This window comes from Cupressus sempervirens, chromosome 8, assembly GCF_028749045.1.
Source record: "Cupressus sempervirens isolate cs-2001-9-10 chromosome 8, ASM2874904v1, whole genome shotgun sequence".
Classification (NCBI taxonomy): Eukaryota; Viridiplantae; Streptophyta; class Pinopsida; order Cupressales; family Cupressaceae; genus Cupressus; species Cupressus sempervirens.
This window is the reverse complement of record NC_143125.1, coordinates 349,602,707-349,611,949: the sequence shown is the minus strand read 5'-3', so window position 1 is coordinate 349,611,949 and position 9,243 is coordinate 349,602,707. Positions and strand designations below refer to the sequence as shown.

The window sequence follows — 9,243 nt, the reverse complement described above, 5'->3', positions numbered from 1 at the left end:
CTCTTTTCCACTAATGTATTTCTCTATTTCTCCCCTCCCTCTCACTCTATATATCCTTATACCTCCATCTCACTTTTACTCTATCTCACCATCAACATATCTCTCTATCTCTCTTATGTTCTTATATATTAATCTATCTCGTTTTGTGTGCTTCTCTTCTCTCTCTCTCTCTCTCTCTCTCTACCATTGTCTCTACATCTCTTTTGTGTCCATCTTTCTCTCTCACTTTATGCTCTCTCTCTCTCTCTCTCTCTCTCTCTCTCTCTCTCCCTCTCTCCCCCTTTGATGTTGGAAATCAATGGCCCACAATTATTAAGAGCTATGCAAAACCATTGAGACTTCTATCGACATTGATTGTTTCTTCCCGTCTCCACCATTTGCATAGTGGAAAAACAAAATTACTTCCACATTATTTGCTTTGTCGACATCTTACTTTTTTTTTACTGGACAATATTTACCTTTACCATAATTTTTCCAAAGTATCCTATCTTTCATTTATTTTTTATTGAGCCTTGGATGTACCCACACGACAAATTTATGAAAAAAAATAGAGAGAAAGACATTAAAATATTGTATTAAATGTAGTTAAAAAATAGTTTAGAGTTTATAGCTCTTTCTATCTTTATCATCATCTCCTTACCTCTTTATCTCTCTTTCCCCTTCTATATTTACCTCTTTCAATTACTATGTCTTCTTCTAGTTCTCTTAACCTTGTTTATAAACAATTTAAATAAATAAATGATAATATTATATCTATATTATTATTTTACAAATTATAAACTAATTATAGATACATTAATCTTATAATTTTTTATTTTTTTTGATGGGTAAATGGTCAGAGCTTAGATTAATTATTATTATTTATTAGAATTAATTATTATTAGATGGGACCTCATATGAGAGGCTCACAAGTTACCATTGTGTTGTAGGTTTTTGCCTATATATTATTCTTATAATTATGTTTATTTTATTTGAACACTTTTAACAAGTTATTTGAAAAAGAAAGAATTATAAATGTTAAAGATTTAGTAATCAAGCTACACAACTAAATATTTAATTGTAAAAAGATAAAAGAGATCTAGCAAAGAGAATCCTCATAAGCTACTCCACCTAATAAATATTATTTTAAAACAATTAATTAATTCATTAATTCTTCTTTGTTCTCAATTAAATTTTTTAACTAATGCTCTAACCACAAAAATTGAATTAATTCATTCTTCTTAGATCTCAATTGAAGATTATAAGGAATACTTTAACCATACTGGACGAAGTGTTTGCGTTATTGACTTGTTTGAAGGAGTGGAAGGCGTAGTCAAAGAGATTATGGCTTTGGAAGAGACGTCTGTGTAGGGAAACCTTTCGTCCAAGCTTGTCCGGGTCTCAAACTCAGGCACTGCCAAATATCAGAATTCCATTGGAAACAGGTGCTCTATCAGCCGTCTCAATCACTCTCGTTGCGTGTATTGTCCAGATCTCATAGAAATAAAGGGCGGGCCAAACACGCATTAGGGGAGAGGACCCAGTAGTCGTGCACCCTAACTTCGGACCACTCAAAACCTATAATAATGACGGTAAAATTTGCAATTTTTTAAAAAATCTTTTAATCGCCTAGTTAACTACTAATAACTAAGGTTTGGACTCGTCATTATCAAAATTAATATCAATTCTATACATCGTAATAAAAACTGTTCAAATTCTCATTTTTCTAATGTCCTACCTATCATAGTCAATTACCACCCCCCATCTTTAGTTTATCACGTCCCAATAATTGAACATTATATCATGTTAAAATTTTGATGTATGTGAGTATATGAACACTTAACATTTATTAATTACACAAAATAAGATTTATATTTAATTGACAATGATTTATATTGAATTGTGAAGTGTCTATGTTAAATTACTAAGTATCTATTTATTAGACAAATCATATTATATTATCAATGTAAAAAAATCTAATAAAAAATCATAAAAACCAAACCATCGAACACATTTTGCCCTAACCCTAAATCTATATCCCAAATGATACACACACGTTTTGTCTTTGCCTGCTCCTTAACAATGCTTCGTTGCAACGCTTCTCGCTGCCACACGTCTACTGGTCTAGAAGGCAGCATCCAGGATCGAGACTGCCGGCAGAATCGACGCCTATGGTATTCACCTTAACAAATTCCTGAGTCGATGCCACAATGGACACCTCTGCTACGGACCAGGAGCGGCACGAAATGGAGGGTGGGTTTCGATTTTGTTATTTAGCGAAGGTGGGTTTTGATTTTTTGAAAACCCTTTCCAGATCCAATGTCACAGATTCAATGGACGCCTCTGCTATGGACCAGGAGCAGCACGAAATGGAGGGAGGGTGAGCTATAATTATATAATCATAGGGTTTTAAAATAATTCAATTTCATTTTTGTTTTTGAGTTTTTTCTGTAATGTTTTTAGATTCGTAATGGGTCAGAATCGATATCAATATGGGGTATCTAAGACCTCTCAGTTCAGACGCAGTAGAGTGCTCTCGAGTACACAGTACGGTTAGGTAGGGAGTTGGCGGGGAGGGATGTGCATGCCGAAAGACACTCGCTTCCCCCTCCTTCGAAGACCCTCAAATTCTATGGGCAGATAGAAATATATGATATTCCGAGCCATCAGAACAGTGGTGTTGTTGGAGACTGTTTGTGTTTCTAGATTGAAGCTCGCTTAAACGCTTTTTAGGACAAAACTTCTTAAGCCTATAGTGAGTAATATTATCAAACAAAGTCTATATATACCCCCAGTTGAAAACATTCTTCGGAATCTTTTGCCCAGTAAAGATCAAAATGATGGCTAATGAATTTCTTTTATGTTTGTCTGCAGAATTCCACTCCTTGCGCAGAATCTACAGATAACTATAGCTAGGTGCCAATTAATATTAGGAAATCAAATTTGAAGTTTCCTTCAGATCCTATGGTTCCAATCATCATGGTTGGGTCTGGCATAGGCATTACACCTTTCAGAGGTTTCCTCCAAGAAAGAGCTTCTTTGCAAAAATCCTTTTGCAACTCGGGATAGTTGTCCTGTATTTTGGATGGAGAAACAACAAATGGGTAACGGGTCATCTTTCTCCTTATATTTTCATTGATTAATGCTCATTACGATGAAATAGCAGGATTGATTACTCTCTCAATATTGCGAATTTTTGATGAAATAGTAGGATCTTCCATATATCTTACGCTTCTTCAGATTTGATGCTGCGAGTTTTGTTTGTGGTTGCCTCTACAAAATCACCATGTTTTGCCTTGTTCGCTCTCTTCTCCACATCCAGCGCTTCCTCTTCTTTGTAGGAATCTCATTATCATGCTTGCCCTTTTTTTATTCAAAGTGTTGTGATCTCTAAAAATATGTCAACATTTTAGATTTTTTTTTGGGTATTATCAAACTTGGTTCGGTTGGCTATAAAATGTACACGGACATATTTTTACTGATATTTGTTGTGCATATGCAGGTTGGGGATGAAAAATGCAGGTTGGGGAAGATGGTTTCACATAAAATGTGTCTATGAAAGAATTTGAATTTTTTTGAGCAGGTAAGGTCTTTTTATACCTTTTGGGCAATGACCGACCCATTGCCTTCCCTTCTTTTTGATTTTTTTTTTGCATTGGTTTTGTTTTTCTGCGTTCAATCTGTAGTGTGCCTGCTCCTAAGTCGCATCTCTGTCATCATTGCCAACTCTTTTAGGCCAATTTATGTTTGATGATCAGTATTATTATTTTAAAGATTATCAGATGTTTTACACTCAGTTTATTATATGATGAGATTACTTGGTACTCTATATTTTATGCATGTATGATAATTATTCAATGTTTTCAGTTATCGATGATGATTAGTTAGATGGTTTATTATTCCATGTGCTTTTTATGGATACTTACCCCATACTGCATGTGTATGGGTGTGTGTTTGTTTTATTTATGTATGGTGTTTCTGATGTGGTTAAGGAAGGGAGTCGTAGTCACCTGCTAGCCGGGATCTACACGATGCACCACTTCCTGCCATTGTCTGTTTAGCTTAGAATATTGTGTTTGTACATGCGTGAATTTTATGCAGGTTGCAGGTACCGAGTATCGACTTCCTTGAATTGCCAAGATGAGCGTACCCTATCGCATTGTCTCAATGGTAAGAGAGGGGAGATAAACTCTTAAGTTCAAATTTTAAACTCTTTAGCCAATTGTCCTAATTGATAATTAGGACAAGTATCTGAGTTAAGTAACCTCTGAATGCATCAAAAGATGTAATTTCGTGGTTATGACCTTTTTTGTTTTGATTTAGTATGTGTTTTTCTATGTAGGGTTTTCGTATGTTGTTATATGAGTCCTTGATGTGTTTTCTATTAACTAAGTTTAATTAAAAAGATTAATTAATGATTTAATTTAATAGAGAATTAATATGATATTTTTAATATTTAATTAATTGAAAAATTAATTAAATAAAAGAATTAAATTTGGAAATTAAAGTTCAAAGATAAATTTAGAATAGGATAATATTTATTTAATTTAATAATAATATATTTAGAGTTCATTTTTAAATAAATGCTAAATATTATTGTTAATTAAATTAATTAAATATGTTATCAATTAAGTTCTAAAATAAATTAAAAGTTGAAAGATATTAAATTATTAAGAATTCTAGAGCGCATGATCTAAGCATGAGTTTAAATATGAGAATTAAATTAAAAGATTAAATAATAGAAATTAATAATGTTATTTTAATTTCATGAAGTGCACATGAGATTAAAGTAATAAATTAATTTAAAATAGAAGTCAAGTGAAATATTAAATACAGTTATTTAATAAATCAACTTAATGTGCATAAAAGATGAATGCAAATTTAAAAAAAAAATAAGAAAGGTTAATTCGGGAGTTAACTGAGTTATGCAATGAGTCTTCTCGGGTGAACGGACAATTAGTGCTCCAATTTGAGGAGAATTTGTTTATCACAACTTTGGGGGTTCATTTTTGAGGGACACGATTTAGGACATGAATTTGGATGAGAATTTTTGGAAGACAATTTTTGGAAGCGAATTTTAGAAAGCTGATACCAAGAAAGTTTTCCAGAGGAAGGTTATTAAGAGGAGCGAATTCTCTTACAGTTCTTGGAGATTGCATAATAGCATCAAGATCAGGTAGGGTCTTGTGTTTTTTGATTATCGATTAAAATACACAATTATCCTTTCCTGTCTTTTTCGTGTCTGGGGTTTGTAAATCTGAATTCTTTATGATGAATGTTTAAACATTACAATATTGAAATTTATCAGATGCTTGTCAATAAATCTCTGTATACATAAGATTTAAACAGGAAGGGTTGAATCTAAGATTGAAATTCTAAATTAGAAGTTCGGATGGTTGACTATATTTTTTATATCAATATTAAGAAGGAATCAATTTTTCAATATATATATATATATATATATATATATATATATATATATATATATATATATATATATATATATATATATATATATATAAAAGAAATTATTTTAATATCTTTAGAAATTTATATATATATATCTTTAATTAATTGGTTTATCAATAAATTTTTTATTATAAACAAATTGTATTTAAAAAAAAAAAATATTAAGTAATAAAAAAACTTAATTTATAAAATAAATTATATATATATTATAGTGGGGGGGAGAGAATTACCCCGTACCCACCCCCACTGTCGGCAGAGCTGAAAGTACCTGCGTTGCAGGTATTGCGACGACAGGTACTGGGTACCTGCCGTCGTAGGCCCTGCGACCGAAGGATTGCGGCGGACCGCAGGTGGTCTTGAAGCCAACGGGCTTAAAACGTATGAATATAATATATTATGTTTTAATTTCGTTTTTTCATAATTTTTTTTATTTATAAAATTTTTATTATTATTTAAAATTTTAATTAATAAATTTATATATATATATATATTTTAATTAATAATATTTTAATCTTTATAAATATTAAATATTAATGTATTTAACATAGTTTTTTTTTTTTGTAAATATTAATTTATTAATAATTTTGGTTAAATATTAATAAATTAACAATTAGTGAATGGATTAAAATAAGTAATTAGAACAAGTAATTATTAATTAATTTAATTAAAATTAGTTTAATTAAAGTTAATTAATAATGAATATTATTTGATTAAATTGTAGATTTGGATTATTGACTTAATGGAAGTTATTATAGAAATGGGTTAATCGTAAGGGGTAGTTGTGAAAACGTAGTTACTTGAATTCGGCATTAAATTGAAATATAAACCTTACCTTAACTCAATAATATACTTTCAAATTCAATCTCTGAGACTTTGATGTTTTCTTTGTGCTTTGAGTGTTTTGGGGTGGTTTGGCGTTGACCAGTTTAGGTTGTTACCAGAGGCTCGGGGTTGTGAATGTGATGTCATGATGATTTGGTCTCGATCTTTCTTAACCCGACCATGGTAATGTGATGAAGTGCTCTATGGCATGATTGTATTTACTGTTTGTTATTACTTTCCAGTTCTTTGTGTGAAGCTGAGGTGTATGTATTTGAGATACCTAACTTAACCATTTTCGAGTCTCGATCAGTTATATTTGATAACCATTTTTGAGTCTCGATTAGTTATACTTGAATTGCTTTTCGGTCGCTTGAGAGGACTGAAGTGTTTGTTATATTCTTGATGATGTCATGTTTTGACTTGACCATTTTGGAATCTTCGATCAGTAGTGTAATTTACTATTGGGATACTTTCTGGTTGCTCATTGGAGAACCATTGGATTTGTGATTTATCATTGATGCCTTCAGTTGCTGATAGAGAACTGTCGTGATCATATGATTATTATTTGATATTATCTGTTGCTCATGAAGAACTGATGTAATTTTGTGGCTTATCTTTTTATGATGTTTTTCAGTTGCTTGTATAGGACTGAGGTGATTTTATTATGATTATTTGATTTGTGATTTCATGAGCCTAGGGTAGGTTATCTATGTGTAGAGTCGGGAAGTGGCTTGCAATAGGGATTGGGGCCCTAAGAGGCTGCCTGGAGTAACCCATTGTAAGTTGATTTAATAAGTGAAAATATTTACACTAAATGGGAGAAAATGAACCTAACAAGATAATTGTATGTTCTCTCCCATGCCTTGAGTGCTAGTACAGACTAGGATGGGGTAGAGAGAACGCTTGGTTACGACCTTGCATTCCATAGTATGCCTCGTCAGTACGAGAGGATACCAGTGGCCGCAAGGATCAGTAGGGACCTGGGATTCTTAAGGGATTGCTCGGGTAACTTCTACGTGACTTTTGCGATGACACTTTCCCGCTTGCATATTAAGTTTCCTACGTGTCTTTGTGGTGCCTCTGGGTCTAGATGTCTATCTATGTTGGAACCCTTGAGTTAGTATACTTATAGGATTTCCTAGACTTAGAGAGTATTTATGATTATAGGTTTTGTTATCCTATTTGGGACTTGAGACTATCTCCTCAGCGCGGTGGGAGTGGACCATTTAGGTTCCACGCGGTCGGGTGGTAGTGCTTTTACTCTTTCCATTGAGATTCGTCCGTGGTTGTCGTGGCTGGAGTTTTCGTGATTGGCATTTACCTTCACTATGTTCTTGGATTATTATGATGGATGGTTAGATTTTATGATAGATGTTTTATCATTATGGATGTATGGATGTATCATGTATGGTGAATAGTTTCATATATTTTTACTGTACTTTGTATCATGGATTTGAGGATGTTGTATCTTTATCTTTACATATGTATATTCTTTTAAGCCTTTCATACCCTGTGACTTGTACAGTGGATGATTGAGCATTCCGAATTAATTTGCCGAGAGGCATTCAGAACAAATGTATATTATGGACATGGGACTTTCTGATTATTCTTTCATATGTATGTGATAGTTGTTAGACTTAGATTTAATTAAATTTAAACGTGACTCAACGTCTTGGGATCTTTAAGAAATGTAACTTGCAATGTATGTTTGTCGATGATTTCATGTTATTGCTTCCGCTACTATGTGTTTGATGTGTATGTTATACATTCTTACTTTTAAAAAAAAAAAAATGTTTAGCAAACTTAGTGAAACTTTAAGTTAATTCTTTTGGATCCTTTGACGGGGCGTTACACAATCTTGCAGTCAAAAGTATAATTTTTGTTTATTTCCTTGAATTGCATTAAAGAAATTTATACTCTTTTTATTTTGTCTTCTAATTAGTATAAGACTCTTCTAATAGACACAAGGAATGTCTTCAAACCAATTTTTTGTTTTTCTGGAAAGAGTTGTTTGTTTCTGTAAGAATTTCTTTGAAGGTATGGTTACTTTGTTCAATGGGGCCAGTTCTAATAGTTCCTTAACTGCAGAGCACATCCCATGAACACTGAGTTTTGCTATTGCCAGGCCGAAGTCCAAAAAGACCTGTTCAACAACCTGTTTCACAGCTCTAATCAATTTTTATGCCAAATATTAACAAAAAAAGAAATTTACTTGTGTATAAACAGTAGCTAAATAGGATGCTTCCTTTGAATATGGATAAGATGCGTGCAAAAGCACAATACGAGATTTTATAAAACGACGGTCATCCAAGATTAAGCCATTAAAACTATGTATCCTAACTCAAAAACATATCTTCAATCCTAACGAGAGCCATTAAAACTATTGTTTGCATATGGTGGTTGTAATAGTAAAGATCTTCCACTTGTAATGACAATATTTATGTATACCTATCTAAACGTGTCTACTAACTTGTAAATCTTTTTAAGTTGGTATCCTACATCATGCACCACACAAGAGTTACAAATACAAATGCATAATAAATAAATACGCCAAGGGTACATGTAAAGAAGAAAATTTGTGAAAGAAAATTGAAGGAATAGAACAGCTAGAAAGTGTTTACAAAATGATTGGCAGTGACATTTCAAAATTACCCTGTGTATTTGCATGGGAAGATCAAAGGAGACAATCACTTCCAAACTATGTGTGAAAATGTAATCAACGAAGCTTTTGTTGTTGATTGGTATTGGCACACTCGCTGAGACAAAAAATGCAAAATAAACACTCATCAGTTAAAATTTTGAATATTAATTAGCAGACACAGTCAAACTACCTACTCATTTTTATGTAAATGCAAAGACAAGACACTTGTTGAAGGAACAAGTGTGCCATTAATCTTACCTTTTAAATCCTTGTGAAGGCCATCATCTGCCTCCTGACTTGTTACAGATGGATTAATATTAAGACCACTATGA

At 32.4% G+C, this 9,243-nt stretch overlaps 1 long non-coding RNA gene across 8 annotated transcripts; it reads left to right on the top strand.

Moving 5' to 3' along the window:
• The first annotated feature begins 2,010 nt into the window (after positions 1 to 2,010).
• Positions 2,011 to 8,727, top strand: LOC149542776 (uncharacterized). Of its 8 annotated transcripts, none has more exons than XR_016355513.1 (5): positions 2,011 to 2,359; positions 2,443 to 2,734; positions 2,854 to 3,083; positions 3,220 to 3,316; positions 3,482 to 5,283. It is a non-coding gene; the product is annotated as an uncharacterized LOC149542776 (long non-coding RNA). The 8 variants fall into 8 exon arrangements; XR_016355512.1 differs by having other exon boundaries at positions 3,188 to 3,316; XR_016355516.1 differs by having other exon boundaries at positions 2,459 to 2,734; positions 2,854 to 3,316.
• Positions 8,728 to 9,243: the final 516 nt, after the last annotated feature.